This window comes from Anabrus simplex, chromosome 4 (genome assembly GCF_040414725.1).
Source record: "Anabrus simplex isolate iqAnaSimp1 chromosome 4, ASM4041472v1, whole genome shotgun sequence".
Classification (NCBI taxonomy): domain Eukaryota; kingdom Metazoa; phylum Arthropoda; class Insecta; order Orthoptera; family Tettigoniidae; genus Anabrus; species Anabrus simplex.
The window spans coordinates 324,163,349-324,186,638 of NC_090268.1; positions in this window are offsets into that span (position 1 = coordinate 324,163,349).

A 23,290-nucleotide genomic window follows, 5' to 3' on the forward strand; every position below is an offset into this window, starting at 1 on the left:
TCTGTATTGATTTAAAAGCACGTTTTCCCTACACGTCTCAACACTCGTACCACACCTATGGCTATTTTAGAAGCTTTTTCTGGTTCATTCAGCAGAATAAACCACCCAACTGGGCCGGCTATAGCTCCCATATGCTCTAAGCGAAGAAGGTCGAATAAGCACCGTTGTCCTCCCCGATTTTAACCCTTACGGAAATAACAATAAGTGGGTGTCCCCTTAGTGACAAGGGAGCAGTGAGCCTTTGAACTTTTAATTAACCCGGGTGTGAGGCTGGATGAACCTCAGAACCATGTGCCTCTCCAGAAGTGGAAATTACATTTCTTAAATTTTTCAACTGACCGCCTCTGTGGTGTAGGCTAGTGCTTAGTATGATTAGCTGCCACTCCTGTAGGCCCGGGTGCGATTCCCGGCTCTGCCTCGAAATTTGAAAAGGAGTACGAGGGCTGTAACGGGGTCCACTCAGCCTCGGGAGATCAACTGAGTAGAGAGGGCGGGGGGGGGGGGGGTTCGATTCCCTCCTCAGCCATCATCCAAGTGGTTTCCCATCGTTTCCCACTTCTCTTCCAGGCAAATGCCACGGCCGCTTCCCTCCCTCTTCCTTGTCTATCCTTTTCAATCTTCCCGTCCCCAAAAAGGCACAGCACAGCAGGTGAGGCCATCTGGGCGTGGTATTGGTCGTCCTTCCCAGTTGTATCCCCCGACCCAAAATCTCACGCTCCAGGACACTGCCCTTCAGGCGGTAGAGGTGAGATCCCTCGCTCAGTCCGAGGGAAAAACCCACCCTGGAAGGTAAACGGATTAAGGAAGAAAGAACATTTTTCAACTTCTTAACCGGAAATCAAACCCACGCCCTTTCGGATGAATCAAGCTCACGATATTTACTCCGTGATACCCAGGACTTGTTCAGTTGGTTTTTGAGGGAAGTGTATGCGGTAAGAACGATTGAGGTAGACCAAGGTATGAATATGACAAGCAGATTAGAGCAGATGTAGCCTACGTAGTAGGCCTATGTAGCAGTTATGTAATGAAAAGGTTAGCACAGTTTAGTGTGGCATGGAGGGCTGCATAAATCCAGTCTATGGACTGATGACCCGAACAACGAAAACAACAACAACAGCCGCACCTTGAAAATTGTTTTTTTTTTCTTTTCCAAGCAAGTGGTTACGCCCTTCGAATCACGTAGCTGTCAGCTTGTATTCGGAAGATATTGAGTTCGAACCACACTGACGGCAGCCCAGAGGATGGTTTTCGGTTGTTTTTCATTTACACCAGTCAAAACTGAGGATGTACCTTAATTCAGCCTACGTTCCCTTCCTTCCCACCCCTAGTCCTTCCGTACCCCATCGTCACCATAATGTATCTATGTCCTTCCGAAGTAAAGCAAATTGTAAATAAATAAAAAATAAATAAATAAATAAATAAATAAATAAATAAATAAATAAATAAATAAATAAATAAATAAATAAATAAAATCAAAACACTGTCCTCAAAATAGGACACTGGACTCTTCTTCTTCTTCTTTTCTTCTTCCACCGCTTTTCCCACACCAGTGAGGTCGTGGGTGCAGACTGTGTCGCACTTGTGGAGTTGGCCCTGTCTTACGTCTGGATGCCCTTCCTGACGCAACTCTATATGGAATAATGTGATTACTATTGCATGTGTCTGCGGTGGTTGGTAGTGTGGTGTGTTGTCTGAATTTGAAGAGAAGAGTATTGGGACAAACGCAAACACCCAGTCCCCGAGCCAGAAGGATTAATCAGACACGATTGAAATTCCCAACCCGGCCGGGAATGGAATCTCCGACCCTCTGAACCGAAGTCCTCAACGCTGACCATTCAGCCAAGGAGTCGGACAAAATAGGACGCTGGACTGTAAAGAGTTTATTTTATATCTGCCAATAATAACCCAATCTTATATTTATAAATCACGAAATGTTTATGTGGCAATATTTCTATTACTTTGTCGACTTAACAACCCAATGAGACGGGGTCAATGTTTGCAGCTGGGGAGTACATTAGTTGACGCTTGGGGGTCAGTATGTTGGAGCGACTCCTACATCTCACGAATGACCTGAGGGTTGAAGAACATGGTTGTACTAACGGAGTGAAATCACTACCCATCATGTCAGAAGCCATTACCCTTTCAACGTTAACAGGTGGCGATGTGAAAGTTGCGGGTGTCGTAGTCCAGCACAGGTTCTCACGGCCGAGATCTGCAGAGGGCAGACCCTGATTGGAAGCCCCGCCCACTCCTCCAACTCACACCTCGCTTGACAGCTGCGGAATTAGCTGACGTCAGCATGAGAGCTCTCGTGCCAATCACAGGTGTTAGGGACAATGGCGGGGGCATTTCATAGTACAGCTGCTAATGACATTCTCGGGGAAACAAAGAGCGCCACAATCGTAGGCCTACGTAGAAACAGTCAGGGGTAGGAGATTCTACAAACTGGCAGCTTGACTCTACCTAAAGGAATGTAGAGAAATCCCATTCTTCTCAGCCACTAGAAACTGACAACGTCAGATACAACACTCATCGATGTTACTCATAGCTGATTGTCATGTTCACTGTAAAATACGTGAGACAGCGCTGTTCTTTTGACACAACAGTACTGGAAAGTTTACAAGGTCTCTATCCCGTTTCTGCCAGATGAAAGACCGTGAGGAAACGTAACATCGTGATTAGGCCAACGATATGCGCGTCACCAGCAGGAGACATTCTCATTCCCTACGTCTTGGGAAACTACTACTACTACTACATAATAATAATAATAATAATAATAATAATAATAATAATAATAATAATAATAATAATAATAATAATAATAATATCTGGCTCCATGGCTAAATGGTTAGCTTGCTGGCCTTTGGCCACAGGGGTCCCGGGTTTCATTCCCGGCAGCGTCGGAATTTTAACCATAATTGGTTAATTTCGCTGGCACGGGGGCTGGGTGTATGTGTAGTCTTCATCATCATTTCATCCTCATCATGATGCGCAGGTCGTCTATGGGAGTCAAATGAAAAGATCTGCATCTGGCGAGCCGAACTTGTCTTCGGACACTCCCGGCAATAAAAGCCATACGCCAATCCATTTTTCAATAATAATAGTCTAATAATAATAATAATAATAATAATAATAATAATAATAATAATAATAATAATAATAATAATAATAATAATAATAATAGCTTTCAAGAAGTGAGGTTGGACAGACGAAGATGGGTGTTCCGGAAGATTACATCATAGGCAGAAATCGATTTAAACAGCTCGTCAAAACGTTTCGTGGTTTCCAGGAGACTGGGGGAACCCTAGTGAGAAAAGGTAGATCCTATACAGAAGAACAGAAGAAGGAAGTAGGAGAAAGAACGAAAAGATACTGGTAGAGAGTGAAGGCAAAGAAGGAAAAAGATACGGCAAAGATTGTGGTCCATAGACTGGTTTGATGCAGCCCTTCATACCACCCTATCCTGTGCTAACCGTTTCAATTCTTCGTAACTGCTGCATCCTACATCCGCTCTAATCTGTTTTTCATATTCATGCTTTGGTCTACCTCCAGCGTTGTTACCGCCTACTCTTCCAATAATAATAATAATAATAATAATAATAATAATAATAATAATAATAATAATAATAATAAAAATACGGATCTTCAGTGAGAGTGCAAAAACGACATTAGTATGCGTGATAGAAGGGCAGATAGATTCAGTAAACGTGACCGACAGATGGCCTTATCGATGAATGAATCAATAATAATATCCTACATCCGTAGGCCAACATCTTGTAGACAGTTATGTTTTCCAGCATTCAGTCTGCAAGTCCCTGTGAATTAACTGAGCGCCTCCACAATCGTCTATTTGCACGCAGATCTTTCAACTCGTCATGATCCACCCCTACTACTCACCTTGGCCTCCCTCTACTTCTTTCACCGTCGATCGTCGATTCCATAATTTCTCCTGGTAACCTCACAAGACCTCCCACCTCCCACCGAAGTCAGTTTATACACATGGCTTCTTCTTCCATCGAATTCATTCCGAACTCAGTCTTTATGTAGGCCTACTCATTTCGAGTACCCTCCTGCCACTTTTCCCACCTGCTTGTACCGAGCGAGATGGCCGTGCGGTTAGGGTCGGGCAGTTGTGAGCTTGCATTTGGAAGATAGTGGGTTCGAACCCCATTGTCGGCATCTCTGAAGAGGGTTTTCCGTAGTTTCCCATTTTCCCACTCCTATCCTATCGTCGCCAAAAGACCTATCGAAAGACCTATCTGTGTCGGTGCCACGAAAATCAATTTGTAAAAAAATGAACATACCTTTGTAAAGATGATTTTTTCCGAATAATGATATTATTAATAATAATAATAATTGGATGTGGCCAGAACTAGAAGGCATTCGAAATGAAGAGATAAAGACTAAAATAGAAATATAATAAATAATTTCATGGGGCTATTACTAGCCTGTTAAAGTGCGTGTTATATTTGAGGGTACTGTTGTGTATAGCCTAGCATGTGACTTGCAGGAATGTTGGGGACAGCACAAGAATCCAGTCCCCGAGTCAGGGAAATGAACCATTTAAGGCTAAAAGATTAGAAATGAACTTGTGGGAAAAAGATCTGCTTGTGAAACTGCCTCGGAGGTAGCGTCATACGAAGGAGAATAACGGGCAGCTCAATACAAAGTAAGAAAACTAAAGAAAGAAAACTCTAAGAGACGAAAGACTAAATGAAATGAAATGGCGCAAGGCTTTTAGTGACGGGAGTATCCGAGGACATGTTCGGCTCGCCAGGTGCAGATCTTTATATCCGACCCCGTAGGCGACCTGCGCGTCTTGGTGAGGATGAAATGATGATGAAGACGACACATAGGCCCTACACTCAGCCTCCGTACCAGCCGGGAATCGAACCCGGGTCCCCTGTGACCAAAGGCCAGCACGCTAACCACTTACCCATGGAGACCATAGATTAATTAGGCCTACACTCATTCATTAAAGATTTCAAGGTAACAGGTTCTTGTTTTACTTACAGCAGGAGTTCGTTTTATTTACGATCGATTTTATCAGCACACAATAAGCCATTCGTCTAGTTACATATTCTTAAATTTTCTTAATTTTTTTTTTATCATGTCGAAGGTTGCACCCAGAAAGTGATTATTTTCTTGTTTCAGTAGTTATCTGCAGATTATCTGTGCCACTATTTCCCACAGTACTGCCACGTTTTACTCCCTCTATCCGCAATTAGTTTTAGTAATTGCGTAACTGCATGAGCAGGATTCGTACAACGACAGCCTTACTGGGAACCTACCTAAAAAGTAACCCGGCTCACCCTACCAACACATTAGATTGCCAATCTTTATAAACCAATCTTCACAGCCAAACACTTGTGTGCTTCGAATGGATGTCTGAAACACCTCTTTGTTTAAACGTTCCAAGATTTATTCACCGATATCGCTTTCTATTTTCGATTCCTCTTTGGGCAAAAGACTATTTCTGTTTTATTTCTTTCCAGTTTTAATGTTAACTGTTCATTTCTGTTTAGATTTCCTAAGAACTATAATGTTAATAATTAGTTACTCTCTAAAACTATGGACTATTCATTCAATATTTTCCGCATTTTATTTACTGTCAACCAAAATTGTTGCACTAATCGAAAATCTAATGAAGTTTCTAGTTTTAAATCTCTACCTCAATAGCTTTAGCTCTCTTTAAACTTTCTCTGTATTTTGTCATGTTTCCTTCATCTCTATTATTCACTTCACGTTAAAAGAATTGTGAAGTAAAGATCCGAAGAGTAACTCTGTTTTCCACTATCGCTTTTTATATTGTTAGAGCACTAGTCCATTTGTCAAAACGCTTAGTTTATTAAGGCTGGACCTTATATTGGACTGCTGCGATATATAAGTCCCTTTATTGCTAATTCAAAAACTCGTTCGGCTTAGGTTTGGATCTCACAGTCTGCATTGTTGACGGCAAACAGAGGTTCGGTAATCCTCAGTGAACAAAACAGCATCCCATCTCAAGTGTCACGAGACGGCTCATTCTACCCTGATGACTTCCCTCAATATGGTGAACCGTACCATTGACGGAGGTCCGAACTCATCCTAGTGGCTGACAGTAATACAGGCACAGCAGTAATTACTATTGTACTGCAACACTTAAAGGAATATTCTTTATACGTGTTTAGTTAAGCGAGCAATCTTCGTGTTCACAACTGAATTGCTTGTCAAGAAAGAACCAGTTACTTCAGCTCATCGTCAGTAGCGGTACAATGAAGCACTAATGGACCTCCCACAACACCAGGTAACCTCTCTCCTAGTTCAACAAGCAAAGGATTTAGGAGCGCTGATATCTACACATAACCTAGCGTATCTGTCCATAACCAGAAGCTGCTGGTTCTATTCCCGAACCGGCTGCATAGCGAGCCGGTTAAGCGTTCTCTAATAATGTTATTGGCTTTACGTCCCGCTAACTACTTTTACGTTTTCGGAGACGCTGAGGTGCCGGAATTATGTCCCGCAGGAGTTCTTATACGTGCCAGTACATCTACAGAGAGGCTGACGTTTTTGAACACCTTCAAATATCACCGGACTGACCCAGGATCGAACTTGCCAAGTTGGGGTCAGGCCAGTGCCTAAACCGTATGAGCCACTCAGCCCGACAAGCGTTCTCTTCCTACGATCAAGAGTTTAGGAACATTTAACATTTTCCACCCCACGTCCGAGTTAGGTCGGAAATCAACCTATTTTCCACATATCCAATCGCGAGTTAACACGGATATCAAATCCCACATTCTCTCCCAGTCCCGACTTTTTTCGTTTTTTACAATACGCTCTACGTCACACAGAGAAGTCTTATGACGACGATGGGAGGGGAAAGAGCTAGGAGGGGGAATACATCGGCCATAGCCTTAATTAAGGTACAGAAAAAGCATTTGACTGGTGAGAAAATGGGAAACCACGGAAAACCATTTTCATAGCTGCCGACAGTGGAGTTCGAACCCACTATCTAGCGAATACACGCTCACATCTGCGCGTCCCCGAGTTTAATTTGATGCTGCATTTCCATCGCTCAACACGAGGTGCCGTGCCGTGTGAAGACGATGGTCGATTCGATTTCTCTACAGCATTCTTAGGATAGCCTAATTCTATGACATGTTCATGGCAGTTGTCTTCTTTCTTCCTCTATGATTCCGTCCTGGTATAATAAAAACATGATGGAGGACGATAATTTAAATATTGTCGAGAATGATGGTAAATAATTTATTGTATAGGGCTATAATAGCATTTAATTCAATTCCAGATTCTATAAAAACTTGTCAGAATTTCAATAAATTCAAAAGTAATATTTAAAAACAAAGTTTAAAGTTCTTGGATTTAGCGTGTTTAGATGAACTTATTATCAGGTTTCATTTCAAGCTGAATGGTTCTGTTTATAAAACTTTTCAACACACAATTGTGTCCTTGAAAAATGTTGTACTTTAGATTTAAATCATTATGATTTTTTATCAGCTCTGTACTAGGTCCATCAAAAATTTAATTTGTCTTTAGTAATGTAACTGTGCCAACTGTTTAATGTACTGTCCCAATACGAGCATTAGCTAATCGAATTTTTGAAACAATAAATAAATAAATGTCCGCCTCTGTGGTGTAGTGGTTAGCGTGATTAGCTGCCACCCCCGGAGGCCCGGGTTCGATTCCCGGCTCTGCCACGAAAATTTGAAAAGTGCCTATCCCTTCCAATCTTCCCATCCCCCTGCAAGGCCCCTGTTCACCATAGCAGGTGAGGCCGCCTGGGCGAGGTACTGGTCATACTCCCCAGTTGTATCCCCCGACTAAGAGTCTGAAGCTCCAGGACACTGCCCTTGAGGCGGTAGAGGTGGGATCCCTCGCTAAGTCCGAGGGAAAAGCCGAACCTGGAGGGTAAACAGATGATGATGAAATAAATAAATAAATAAATAAATAAATAAATAAATAAATAAATAAATAAATAAATAAATAAATAAATAAATAAATAAATAAATAAGTGCCTCTTTTGTGAGGATCGTGAAGAGGAGTTTGTAGTAGAAACTGATAAGACAATTGTTTTGTTCCGGTAAAAGAGGTGATTTTTTTTTCTAGGGGCTTTACGTCGCACCGACACAGATAGGTCTTATGGCGACGATGGGATAGGAAAGGCCTAGGAGTTGGAAGGAAGCGGCCGTGGCCTTAATTAAGGTACAGCCCCGGCATTTGCCTGGTGTGAAAATAGGAAACCACGGAAAACCATCTTCAGGGCTGCCGATAGTGGGATTCGAACCTACTATCTCCCGGATTCAAGCTCACAGCCGGGCGCCTCTACGCGCACGGCCAACTCGCCCGGAAAAGAGGTGAAAGTCCGCCTCTGTGGTGTAGTGGTTAGCGTAATTAGCTGCCACCGCGGAGGTTCGATTCCCGGCTCTGCCACAAAATTTGAAAAGTGGTACGAGGACTGGAACGGGGTCCACTCAGCCTCGGGAGGTCAACTGAGCAGAGATGGGTTCGATTCCTGCCTCAGCCCTCCTGGAAATGGTTTTCCGTGGTTTCCCACTTCTACTCCAGGGAAATGCCGGCATGGTAGGCCTACCTAACTTAAGGCCACGGCCGCTTCCTTCCCTCTTCCTTGCCTGTCCCATCCAATCTTCCCATCCCTCCACAAGGTCCCTGTTCAGCATAGCTGAATGTGGTACTGGTCATCCTCCCCAGTTGTATCCCCCAACCTAGAGTCTGAAGCTCCAGGACACTGCCCTTGAGGCGGAAGAGGTTGGATCCCTCGCTGAGTTCGAGGTAAAAAAACCGACCCTGGAGGGAAAACAGATTAAGAAAAGAAGAAGAAGAAAAGAGGTGAGAGATAACTATTGTCCTTTTCTTTTCATTCCCTGAACGTTGGATATATTTCTGCTTTTCCCACACGTGTGATGTCGCGGATGTGAACTGCGTCGCACTTGTGGATTTGGCCATGTTTTACAGTCGGAAGCCCTTCCTAACGCCAACCCTATTTGGAGGGATGTAATTACTAATGCGCGTTTCTATGATGGTTGGTAGTGTAGTGTGTTGTCTGAATATAAAGAAGAGAGTATTGAGACAGACATAAATACCCAGTCCCCAAGCCAGAATAATTAATTCGAATAGGTTAAAATCCCCCGACCTGGCCGGGAATCGAAACCGGGACCCTCTGAACCGAACGGCAGTACGCTGACCATTCAGCCAAGGAGTCGGATTTTCAATGAACGTTCAACTGTTGGGATTTCTCTTTATGTTTGTTTTACGTTGCACCGATGTAGACAGGTCTTATAACGACGTTTGGGATAGGACAGTACTAGGACTGAGAAGGAAGCGACTGAGGCCTTAATTAAGGCACAATCTAAAATATGAAAATGCGAAACCACGGAAAAGCATCATCAGGGCTGCCGGCAGCGGGTTTCGAACGACCATCTACCGAATGAAAACTAAGAGCTACTTAAACCGAGTCGCTCGCTCAGACTTTTCTTCTTCCTAGTCATGGTGGCCCTTATTCCTTTCTTCTTCACTTACTACTATCGTCGTCCTTTTGTGACTCCATTAAACTTTGGCCTCTTAATTGACAGGCCTACGGTTTTTCATCGTGCTGGCGGTGGCAATTAAGAAATGAAATCGCGTATGACTTTCAGTGCCAGGAGAGTCCGAGGACAAGTTCGGCTCGCCAGATGCAGGTCTTTTGATTTGACACCCGTAGTCGACCTGCGCGTCGTGATGAGGATGAACTGATGATGAAGACGACACATACACACAGCCCCCGTGCCTAGGGAATTAACCAATTATGGTTACAATTCCGGACCCTGCCGAGAATCGAACCCGGGACCACTGGAACTAAAGGCTATCACCTTAACCATTAAGCCATGGAGCCGGACATTGTTTTAAGAGGAAGTATAACAAGGCAACATCCTCTATCAACACTAATCAGAGGGGAAAATGTATGGGACCCGACACTTCGAGAATTGAAGGTACCTGCCAAAGAAATTGAATGGCCACCGAGGGCGTGGAAATGGAAGACTACCTAGGCCTCGAATGCCTTAATACCTACCATGGGGTCGGAAGAGAACAAGAGTTGACCGAGGGAGGTCAGATAGGATAGATGAAAATGAGAAGCCTCACACAAGTAAGTGGAAGCAATGTCATACATGTTTTTATAGTTACACTGATTCAGAAAACGGCTTTTCGCAGCAATTGAGATCGTCACTGTCATCGCCATTATCTTCGGCTTCAGAATACGACGATAATGATCTTAAAATACTCCGCTTCCTAAAAAGTTCTAATGCAAACTGAGGTTTGAAATCTTATCATCGGTATAGGCGTCCGTCTCCATGGCTAAATGGTTAGCGTACTGGCCTTTGGTCACAGGGGTCCCGGGTTCGATTCCCGGCAGGTTGGGAATTTTAGCCATAATTGGTTACTTCCCCTGGCACGGGGAACTGAGTGTATGTGCCGTCTTCATCATCATTTCATCCTCATCACGACGCGCAGGTCGCCTGCCGGCGTCAACTCAAAAGACCTGCACCTGGCGAGCACGAAGTTCTCGGACACATCCCGGCATTAAAAGCCATAGGCCATTTCATTTTATTACCGGCATAGGCCTATACGAGGTAGTAGACTCAGATGTGTTAGTCGTATTAAGCAAGGCTGATATTGCCAAGTTAGAAATTTGTTACAACCAGAGAATATCTGACGCTTTAGACGAGGTGTCGCTATAATCAAACTGACAAAGGCGTATAGGGCAATTTGTAGTGGCTACTGTCTTTTAAACTTGTTCTAAAAGCATAAACGTGGAAACTTTTATTGTCAAAGTGAAGATCTATAAAGAAAATAATACTGGTTTCACATCGCGCTAACTACTGTTACGGTTTTAGAAATCGCAGAGGTGCCAACATTTTTCCCGCGGGAGTTCTTTCATGTGCCAGTAAGTGTACTAACACAAGGCTGACGAATTTCAGCGCCTTTAAACACTGTATCACCCGCCAACTTGAGTTCAGAAGACCAAGGCTTACCGTCCGACCTACCCAGCCCGGCTTTCCTGCAGCCTATTAACCAGCTAGAAATCTGTACGACAATTCAGCTCATGGCCCCAATGACAAATCCGGTGTGAGGATATCGGTAACTTCAATCAATCACCAGCTGTCTATCACCAGTGTGTTATCTTTTTCAAGCTATCACTTTCGTATTATCGCAACTGGTTCACTTGTTTTTAAATAAATTCATCGGAATAATGGACTCAAACATCGTTATAACTTTCTTGTAATGCCTCAGCTGTCATCAATAATAAATGTACGTGTTATTCTGATGAAGCGAACAGCCAATCGATTTGCATAATGCCGCCCATAGAGTTTAAATGCAAAAAATGAAACAATATCTACCCACACTGAATTTCCTTCCCTGTAGAGATTATGCCTATATGAATTGTTTTATAATGATGCATTTTGAATCACTACTTATTTACTTTTGTAGTTATTTTCTAGGTCCGTCTCTGTGGTGTAGTGGTTAGTGTGATCAGACGCCGCCCCTTGAGGCAGGTTCGATTCCCGGCTCTGCGACGAAATTTGAAACGTGGTACGAGGACTGGAACGGGGTCCACTCAGCCTCGGGAGGTCAACTAAGTAGAGAAGGGTTCGATTCTCACCTCAGCCATCCTCGCAGTGGTTTTCCGTGGTTTCCCCATTTCTCCTCCAGGCAAATGCCGGGATGGTGCCTAACTTAAGATGACGGCCGCTTCCTTCTCTCTTCCTTGTCTATCTCTTCCAATCTTCCCATCCCCTCCCCACAAGACCCCTGTTCAGCATAGCAGGTGAGGCCACCTGGGTGAGGTACTGGTCCTCCTCCACACTTGTATCCCCTAGCATATGTCTCGCGCTCCGGGACACTGCTTGAGGCGGTTGAGGTGGGATCCCTCGCTAAGTCCGAGGGAAAAACAACCCTGAACGGTAAACGGGCAAAGAAAGAAAGAAAGAAAGAAAATAAATTATTGGCCTAATAGTCAAAGACTCAAGCTTTCTGTTCTCATCAGATAAATTCCAGAGTTCCCGATTTATTACTACAGATAATGTGCATTCTCCTTTCGGTTTCGCTTGTACTTGGAGATTTGGTAAAATTCAGCCTGTCACCTTTTGTGTTAGGAAGTGCACTGTACCTGGTTACTGAGATTTGATTTCATCTTATGTCCAATCACGCCATTCGGGCTTCCAAATCCTCTCGTATTGCGCTCTTGTAAGTATGAGGGTGAAGCAATTGTGTTGCAATGTCTGCAACTGTCAAGGACTCTAGTAGCATTTATTACGCAGTATTCCAGCGTGTCAATGCTAAAAGCCGGCAGACAGGTGGCCAATGAGCGTTTGCGAGTTAAGTGGCTCTACCGTTTGCTTGAGCCACTTGTTCCCCGTCACTTCACAGCTGACACCGGAGGACGTCTTCTTCTCTCTCGGTCTTAAGCCCAATAGGAATTACATTTTAGCATTTTTCTGATGCAACGCATGTGATGAAACTCTACTACGACTTCCTGACTCAATTGTCCGTTTCCAAGTGAAGCTCGTTCTTGGTTTGCTTCAGAGGGGCATCCAGCTCCTTGCTTGAATGGGTCACGGCCTTCAATTTAGGGCGCCCCGACTTCGATTCCCGACCACACAACCAACTCGAGCTGTCCGGAGTCGAATAAAGGGACCGCATGTATGGAGGCTTTCCGCCTAGTGAACTCTAAATAAATTATTACATCCGAAATAAGGGCAGAGATTCTGTCACCAAACGAGTTGGCTACGTAGCTCGGGTCACGAAGCTTGCATTCGGGAGAAGGTATGACGAACCCCACCGTTGACAGCCCTGAAGGTGGTTTTCCGTAGTTTCCCATTTATACGTCGGGCAGACACTGGGCCTCCACTTTAATTAAGACCACGGATGCTTCCTTCCTAGTCCTAACACTTTGCTATTCCACCGTGCCTAAGGTTTGACTGAGTCGATGTCACGTAAAGGCACTAGCAAAGGAGGACGACATTGTGTTAGAAGTCAGCTAATTATTGCTCTAATACTCTGATACAACGAAAGCCTCCGTGGCTCAGCCAGCAGCGCGTCGGCCTCTCACCGCTGGATACCGTGGTTCAAATCCCGGTCACTCCATGTGAGATTTGTGCTGGACAAAGCGGAGGCAGGGCAGGTTTTTCTCCGGGTACTCCAGTTTTCCCTGTCATCTTTCATTCCAGCAACACTCCCCATTCTGATTTCGTAGCATCTATCAGTCATTACAAAATCACTTTGAGAGTGGCGACCCCATCGTACTAATAGCCTATATATGATTCATTTCATTACATCCCTGACCCGGTCAATGACTGGAAGACAGGTTGTAGGTTTTTCATTTTCACTCTGATACAACGACTGTCCAGGTCCTTCCTTTTAAGACTACTGGCTGCATCTGTCTTCTGCAAAGAATCCAAAAATTGTAGTCAGACATAAAAATCAATTACGTTGTTATTATTATTATTATTATTATTATTATTATTATTATTATTATTATTATTATTATTATTATTATCTGCCATCCTTGGAGACCCGGGATCGATTCCCGGCATTGCCAGAGGTTTTAGAATGGCAGGAGTGCTGGAATGTGGTTAAAATGGCACATGCAGCTCACCTCTTTTGGGCGTGTGCCTGAAAAGAGTTGCACCACGTCAGTGGGGAGTCAAGTTTACTTTTTTATTATTATTATTAGTAGACTTAGCATTAGTGTCCGACTCATTGGCAGAATGGTCAGCGTTGAGGCCTTCGGTTCAGAGGGTCCTGGGTTCGATTCCCAGTCTGGTTATGGATTTTAATCCCGCGTGATTAATTCTTCGGACCCTGGGACTACCAACCACCACAGATACACGCAATGGTAATTACATCCCTCCATATAAGGTTGGCGTCAGAAAGGACATCCGACCGTAAAATAAGACCAAATCCATGTGTGCGACACAGTTCGCACCCGCGACCCCACAGATGTGGGAAAAGCTGTGTAAAAAGAATAAGAGGAAGTAGTAGTAGTAGTAGTAGCAGTAGTAGTAGAAATAATATGGACAATTAAACAGAACGGATATTAAAAGTATTAGTCATTTTCTCATTCCATTTCGAGGTAAATCAGAAATTATGCAAGTGAAATCATTAACTGCGTCGGCAAACGAATTTTGAAGTATCCTTCTTCGTCTAAACAAGCTCTAGTGTTCATTTACAAATACAGAGAATGTGAAAATAAAATTCCACTCGGTCTAGCACAGTTTACAACACAGAATAATATTGTCACATAAGAACTGAAATAAAATTACACCTTTCGTCCAAATTACAGTGTTATAAAAGAAAATCGTGTTACATGGTAGGAAGATGTGTGTGCTGTAGGTTGTAAAAGTACTTCGCTTTATTCTGCAGTCCCTGCGGTATACATCCACTTTTTTTCTTATTTTCTCTTTGTTTGTCTTGTATTTTTCTGTTTAAGGACGACACAAACACCCAGTCCCCGGGCCAGTGGAAATAACCAATTAAGATTAAAGTCCCCGACCAGGCCGGGAATCGAACCCGGGGCTCCTTGAACCAAAGGTCAGCACGCTAACCATTTAGCCATGGAGCCGGACACCACTCGTCGCGCCCCAGCTAGTACAAGAACGTTGAAGTAGTGTTACATTTTCTGAAGTGGGGGTGGAAGTGGGCTCAGAAAGCCTTCGCTCTACTGTCTGAGCTAAGCATCTCCCACGAATTTATAGGGAGTGAAGTTGCGAATAATATGAATTAATGATAAAATTATTATATAATTAACTGAGTGGTCCCCTTATCATCAACAATTTAGAAAAAGTAAATGAAAATCCTCAGCCTGTTTCCAGTCATTCGATCGCATGAATGAAACCCCCATCTAGCGGCGAGGATACCCTGTCATACTCCTCTGGGGCAATGATTAACAACCGATCGATTAAATGAAATGATATGACGGGAAAAACCAGAGTACCCGGAGGAAAACCTGTCCCGCCTCCGCTTTCTCCAGCACAAATATCACATGGAGTGAGTGGGATTTGAACCACGGAACACAACGGTGAGAGGCCGGCGTGCTGCCGCCTGAACCATAGAATCTCTTGAAGAAGATATAACTTAGTATACAAAATTACATCCAACTTTGACTGCTGATCATAGTGGGGAAGCCATTGACCGTATTTTCCCACAAGAGCAGGTTTCTTTCTAGCTGAGGTCAGTAATATTTGAGGATTCTTTAATTGCACATCTTCATTTTATTGACTTGTGCAACATTAAAATAATCCTGTGGGATAAAATCTATATATATATAAAATAACTTGTCCTGACTGACTGACTGATTCATCATCGCAGAGCCAAAACTACTGGACATAACGAAATGAAATTTTGGGGATATATTCATATTAAGATGTAGGTGCTCGCTAAGAGAGGATTTGTGGATATTCCTTCGCTAAGAGGGTGAAAAGAGGGGTGAAATTTTAAAATGAGTGTGTCTATATCTCGAAAGTTTAAAAGTTTACAGATGTAAAAATTGGTATTTAGAATCTTCTTTAAAAATAAGGAAACACGTATTTTTTTGTTTTCAGAAAATCCCAATAGGAGGGGTGAAAAGGGGTGAAAATGGGGAAAATGGGTTGAATGCCCTTAATCAGTATACCAGTACTTATATCTCAGAAACTGAAGATATTACAGACCTGAAAATTGGTACTTTTGATCTCTTTTAAAAATAAAGAAACACGTATTTTTTTTGTATTTGGAAAATCCAATTAATGGGAGGGTGAAAAGGGGGTTAATTTTTAAAATGAGTGAATCTATATCTCCAAACTTTTAAAGTTTGCAGGTGTAAAAATTGGTATTTAGAATCTTCATTAAACATAAAGAAAAATGTATTTTTTTGTTTTCGGAAAATCGCAATAGGAGGGGTGAAAAGGGGTGAAAAAGGGGTTGAATGCCTTTGATGAGGCTACATATATTTCAGAAACTGAAGATATTACAGACCTGAAGATTGGTGTTTGGGATCTCCTTTAAAAATAAAGAAACACGTATTTTTTTGTTTTTGGAAAATCCAATTAATGGGGGGGTGAAAAGGGGGTGATTTTTTAAAATGAGTGTATCTATATCTCAAAACTGTTACAGTTTGTAGATGTAAAAATTGGTATTTACAATCTCCTTTAAAAATAAAGAAACACGTATTATTTTGTTTTCGGAAAATCCCAATAGGAAGGGTGTAAAAGGGTGAATAATGGGTTGAATGCCTTTAATGAGGCTACTTATATTTCAGAACCTGAAGATATTGCAGACCTGAAAATTGGTATTTGGGATCTACATTAAATGTAAAGAAACACGTATTTTTTCGTTTTTGGAAAATCCAAATATTGCGGGGTGAAAAGGTGGGTCAATTTTTTAAAATGAATGTGTCTACATCTTAAAACTTTAAAATTTACAGATGTAAAAATTGGTAGTTAGAATCTCCTATAAAAATAAAGGAACACGTATTTTTTGTTTCCTGTAAATCCCAATAGGAGGGGTGTAAAAGGGTAAAAAATGGGTTGAATGCCTTTAATGAAGATACATATATCTCAGAAACGGAAGATATTACAGAACTGAAAATTTGTATATGGGATCTCCTTTAAAAATAAAGAAACACGTATTTTTTTAGTTTTTGGAAAATCCTATTAATGGCGGTTAAACAGAAGTGACAAATTGGGGTGAATTTTTTTGAAAGATTATCTTGGAAACGTAAAATGTTACAGACGTAAAAAGTGGGTGTTTGGAATCTCCTGTAAATGTAAAGAAACATAGGTGATTTGTTTTTGGAAACTCCACTTAAGGGGAATCCAAAAGGGGTGAAATTTTAAAATGAGATTTTTTACAGTATATCTAAAAAAACTTAACATGTTACAGAAGTGAAAAATGGTATTTTTATCTCTATTAAACATAAAGAAACGTGTATTTTTAATTTTCGAAAATACCACTTGGGTGGGGGGTGGGGGTGAAAGTGACTGAAAATGGTGAATTCTTTTAATTAGGCTACTGATATCTTAAAAATGAAGATGTTACAGACGTGAAATTTGATATTTGCAATCTGCTTTAAAAGTAAAGAAACACGTATTCTCGGAAAATCCAATGAAGCGGGGGGGGGGGGGAGGGGGTGAAAGAATTGAAAAATTAATTGACTTTAATTGTATGAGAATATATACATCTAATAAAAACTAAAGTTGTTACAGTCGTGAAAATTCGTATTTGGATCTCCTTTAAAAACAAAGAAAAACGCGTTTTGGGGGGGAAACCATCTTGGGGGGCGGGAGTGTAAAGGAGTTGAATTCCTTTCATGAGGACACATAAATCTAAAAGTGAAGAAGTTAGAATCGTGATAATTGGTATTTAGAAGATCCTTTACTATTAAAGAAACAAGTATTTTTTGCGGGAAAATTCACATAGGGGGGGGGGGGGGTAGTTTGAAATGAAGTGACAAAAGTAAATTATATTTTTGGGGATACTTATATCTCAAAACTGAAGGTAATAGACGTGAACATTGGTGTTTGGAATCTCCCTTAAACATAAAGAAACACGCCTTCTTTTAATTTTTTTTTGGGGGGGGGGTTTGGCAGTAAATAAACTTAACGGCGGTGGGGTGTAAAAGGAGGTGAGACCAATTGATTTTACTGTTCTTAATGTACTTATAAGGATCCTCCGTTGCTCAGGCGGCAGCGCGCTGGCCTCTCACAGCTGGGTTCCGTGGTTCAAATCACGGTCACTCCATGTGACATTCGTGCTGGACAAAACGGAGGCGGGCCAGGTTTTTCTCCGGATACTCCGGTTTTCCCTGTCATCATTCATCCCAGCAACACATAATAGTAATAATAATAAGAAGAAGAAGAATAACATTAATAATAATAATAATAATAATAATAATAATAATAATAATAATAATAATAATAATAATAATAATAATAATAATAATGTTCCGGACCGTCGTCAAATATGCGGACCGCGCTGGAAACGGCTCCTGGACGGGTAATGACTAAGAATGCAGTCCGGCCGCGGGTTCAGTGCCGCCAAGGCACCCAATATGACACCACGCCGGATCTCCTGAAGGATTTTATCCAGATTAAAAATGATTATAGGAAAATACGGTATGGCAAAGATTTACGGACCCAACTGACCGGGAGGAATACCTGAGCCTAGCCCGGGAAGTACGAAATCGATTGCTGGAAAGGAAGATTGAAAAATGGGAGGAAACGTGCCGTAATCTAATAGAAAACGAGTCAGATCGGGAATTTTGGTGGATTCTCGCTGAAAACGTGTCAGATCGCGAATTTCGGCGGATTATATATCTAAAACAATAAGCATTCAATTATAAATTTCAGTATAATACCGTAGCGAAGCACGGGTACCTTGCTAGTTATGACATAAAAATGTTCACAGGTTCACAGATGAACACAAAGTGGCGTGTTATCGTCTGCAGATATTCGCTGATTTCGATCGGAATCGAATGCAAGAAATTAGCATTCTAAACACTTTCTGACCACCACCGACTGCAACAGAAAACCTAAACAGATAAGAGAACGATGTTTACAGAGTGGAAGGATCACCGAATGTTTGACAAAATGTGTGTTTTCACTCAGGCGTTCACTGGGTTGTAAAATGGCCTGGCAAACAATGACCCTTCTTCAGCAGGTATTAAGTTCCCAAGTTCGCTTGCTCTGCCGTAGAAACTGTTGTAGTTAACAGCTGTGCGAGTAAAATGAGCGAAGAATATCACCGTACATCTTTATACTAACAGCGGAACGTCCATCACGGTTTAGGTGTTAGTGAAGCAGCAACCGGGTTCAATTCTTAAAAACTACCACGAATTTAAGACTACAGAGGACTGGTACAGAGTCCTACTCCTTGGCTGAATGGTCACCATTCAGGCCTTCGGTTCAGAGGGTTCCGGGTTCGTTTCCCGGCCGGGTAGGGGATTTTAATCGGGTCTGATTAGATCATTCTTCTGGCTCGGGGACTGGCTGTTTGTGTTTGTCCCAACACTCTCCTCTTCATACTACCAACCACCATAAAAACAGGCAATAATGATTACATCCCTTCATATGGGGTTGGTGTCTGGAAGGGCATCCGGCCGTAAAACAGGGCCTAATCAGCAAATATGTGATACAGCTTGCACCCGCAATGCAACAGGTGAGGAAAAATCTGTAGAAGAAGAAAAAGAAGAAGAAGAAGAAGATTGTTACATAACACAATATCAGGTAACATAGTTGCGTAAATAAGTTGAAGTCCTGCAATCGATCATCCTCAAAGTGATATCTCTCTCCCCAGTTCCATGCGAATGCAAATATGATACTTAATATAAAAATTCCGTAGTCTACCTTGGCTGTTTCCTTTCCGATCTAGCCCCAATTACTGTAGGAGCCGTGACAGCTGAGAGGCTTCTTAACCAAGGCAACAATTGCTGGAATCAATGCATGCAGGATTTTAAAATTAAAAGGCACGTCCCTGTGGTTCGAATTGCATGTAACATTAGAGGTCCCTTGTGTATGATCGCCATAATTTATTTATTTAGCGATTTGCATTGCATATTACAAATATGAATGAATAAAATAAATATTTTACGAAATGTACTATATTTACAGTTCGACTTTTAAGTTGCTAATAAAGTCTATCACAGCCGGACCTGCTTCCATAAAATCAGCGAGTTCGCCTTTGTAGAAACTTAAGCACAGTCATCTACTGTATGGTGGAGGATCTGTTTGCGAGCTCCACATCTGCATTCTGGTGAACGAGATTGTCTCCCACCACTTGTCGAGGAGCTCAGCTCATCTGCCGTGATTTGTCCTATGTTGACTTAATTTCCTTCCAAATTCCAGTTAATTATAACAGCACACACCAGTACAGATATCCCATCTATGCAGGTCATAGGACAAAATACTTCTTTTCCTTCTTCTTTGCTCCTTAGCTCCACTACTAAGATTGCCGCTGGTTTCCGGACTATATTTTCCAGATTTTTCGGGATATAACTACTACTCAGGCTTGGCTTCCGGTAAGGTCTTCTTGGGTTGCGCTGTGCTGGTCGCTGCCGCCAAAAGAAGTCCAAAAACGTACCTGTTGTCAATACGGTAGACAAAATAGTAATAAATTATAAGTTTTACGTCTCACTAACTACATTCACATTTTCTGGGACGCCAAGATTCCGGAATATTGTCACACAAAATTTCTTTGACGTGCCAGAAGATATGTCGATACGATGCTGGCGTATTTCTGCACCTTCAAATCCACTCGACTGATCTGGATCAAACCCACCAGTTGTGAGCTTCGGAGCCTGGGAGATGAAATAGTAACGATAAATGTATCCCATTCCGAGGTCAGGAAATTACAAACGTGTTGATATCGATGAGAGTGCTACGTGACGACTACTTTGCATGAGCAATATTACCTACCAATGAAAGACCTTATCTACAGGAGAACGATGAGAAGTAATTTTTTTTATTATTTTTCTGGCAATTGAGGACCGTTTATGCAAAACTCAACAACTACAAAATTTCCGAAAATGAGTTATATGTCTATATGAGGTCGTGTAGTTTAATAATTGTACTAATCAGAATTTAGCTAAACTGAATATCCACCACTGTAACAGAGCTTCAAATGTTAGGATTTTTCGAAAAACTTCACATCTACGGGAATAAAAATTTGTCAAAACTCAACTTCTACATACTATTCCGGATTTTATTTATACTTACGAGGTTTTTTCCTTTTACTTTTGGAAACCATGATAGTTTTTGTAATATTGATAACCAACTGAGAAAAGTGGAAACTATATGAGTCCCGTCTCAATATCGCAAAATACTGAATCAGCACGGGCAATGTCTTGTTCTTGGGAAGAACTGGGAAGTGTACGACTTGAAATCAGCAAGCAGACGATATTGAACCCATAATTCTACGATGACAAATAATTGCAGATATTTATTTCAGCTACAAATAACTTAGGACGTTACGCGTATCATAGGAGTATACTGATGAGTAGACAACCCCATTCATGCTCAACGATAGGTTTAGGGTGCTGCGTGTGTGTATATAGATGTTACTGTTAGGGTGTGTAGACACTGTAGGCTCAACGACAGGATTAGGGTGTCGTCTGTATATAGTCAAGTCTTAGGTTAGGTGTTTTTGCGAAGTGAATTGAACGATGGTAGTGTCTGCAGTAGTGTATGTAATGCGAAGAGTGTTAGCAAAGTAATATTGAGGCCATGTTTCGGCACAATCCTTACTAGCTAGAAGGTGTTTAGATAAGAGTATGGAACAACGAAGAGGCATAAACGTGAGGGTTGTCCAGCATTGGATATTGAGCTAACGGTGATTGATTATTACTGCTGTTTGCCACGCGCGTTTGAGTTCATTGAACTTTAGTATTTTTAATGCTATTTCTTGATTTAATTATTTTGTCGTTCAGACGTCCGATTGCTTTGATAGTGCCGTGTGGACACTTAGCTTATTTATGTGAGACTTGAGTTACGAATGCGGTTTCGATTCGTCAGCTGTGAATATATTTTATTTTCAACTTTCGTTCTTTCATTTTATAATAGATGACTTTGGTCTATCAATAACTTGTAGTTAGTTTATTGGGACAAACATAAGAAGACGGATTTGTAATGGTAGTCATAATTTGTCGTATGGAGAGATTTCCGTAGATTGTTTTGGTATTCTTGTATCTTATTTTATCATGTGGACTTGTAAAATTTAAAATAACCGTTTATAACCTGAAAGTTAGTTTTATAAGAATATTTTTCAAGTGATTTACCACTTTTTCTTTAACTTCAGTGTTTAGCATTTCTTCTAAACGCATGATGAATAAGTGTTTCCTGCATTTCACAGTTTTGTTCCTTAAGAACGACGTAACGTAAGATCCTCTCGGATCGAGTTGTTGTTGGTTCCTTCTGAAGAGCTGTTTGGGTGATGCATGTTTCAGCATCTGGATTATTCTATAACTTAAGGGTGTCACGAGATGATAATACATGGTGGAATTTTATTTTTAATTATGACTGCTGCTGTTAACTTGTAGTGAACACCATGCTTTCCAGTAGTATTTCGCAACCTATCCAAAGCAACTGATAGTCAATTTGGTTCGATTAAGGGTCCATTCGGCGGGTATTCCCATATCTGACAGGGTATTTGACTGGTGGATAACCTTAATTCCATGTAAATCTGGAATTCTACTTGTTGAAGGTCAGATTTTCCACGGATCGTGTGGGTTAATACTCAGTTATCGTTTGGATCAAAAGGTGTCCGATTTTCAGGTTTTATTTTCGTTTTCCTAGTTTTCGCTGTCCACTAATTTGTGATATCTCTACTATTCTCCGAAGAAAATTCTTCGATACTGTAATTAATAAAACTAACGCCATGCAATGTGACTGCGTTTGAAACATAAAATAATTAAATGTTGTTCTTGATCAAGGATTTTATATTAAATTTTTTTTGTGCAGTTAATTGATTCAATAAAAGTTATTAAGCACATATTTGCTCCTCATTTCAAGCAGTTAGGCTCTCTTCTGAACCCCATCGTTTGGTCAAGATCGTGATCGAAATATAGCCGCTAGACTACGCCCCAAGATTTAAGAGTTCGATATTGCTCTACTGCAGCAGCTGTGGCTGACCAACGATGGAATGGTAAGTTCAAGGGTTCAATATAGAAACACGAGTTACTCTTCAAGATGACAGAAGTGCGGGCTTTGACGTATGTGAAATCAAAAAATCGAACTCAGTGCAAAGTTTAAACAAATTAGTTTGGAGATCCTATTGTTATTGAGGTGTTGAATAGTGGTACAGCCAAGTTCAGAAGTACGGATAAGACATTGCCTGTCAAATTATCAAATCACGTCAATGTTAAGAATAGTGAGGATGTTAAGAAACTTATGAAATATTTCGATTAATTTTCCAAGGAGGCAAAACCGTTCTATTCTGCAGTTCTACATAATATGTGAAATACAACCTTTGAAAATGATTTTGTAAACATTTGATCCTGTAGATGTTGAGTTTTGCAGAAAAACCACAATTTTCCATCATATTTTTCCACTGTTACTAATAATTATTTTGAAAAGTGTGTTATAGTAATAACTTTTGTCTTAATGCTCTAGTATAAGTGAATTTTCAGTTTAATATATAATTTTATTTCTTTTGGACGATAATCAATAAAATATGATTCCTGAAAATGTTACTTTTTGTCGTTGTTGAGTTTTGCAAAAACGGTCCTCAATTTTCTTTACTTCTCACCGACACAGATACTGCAGATATT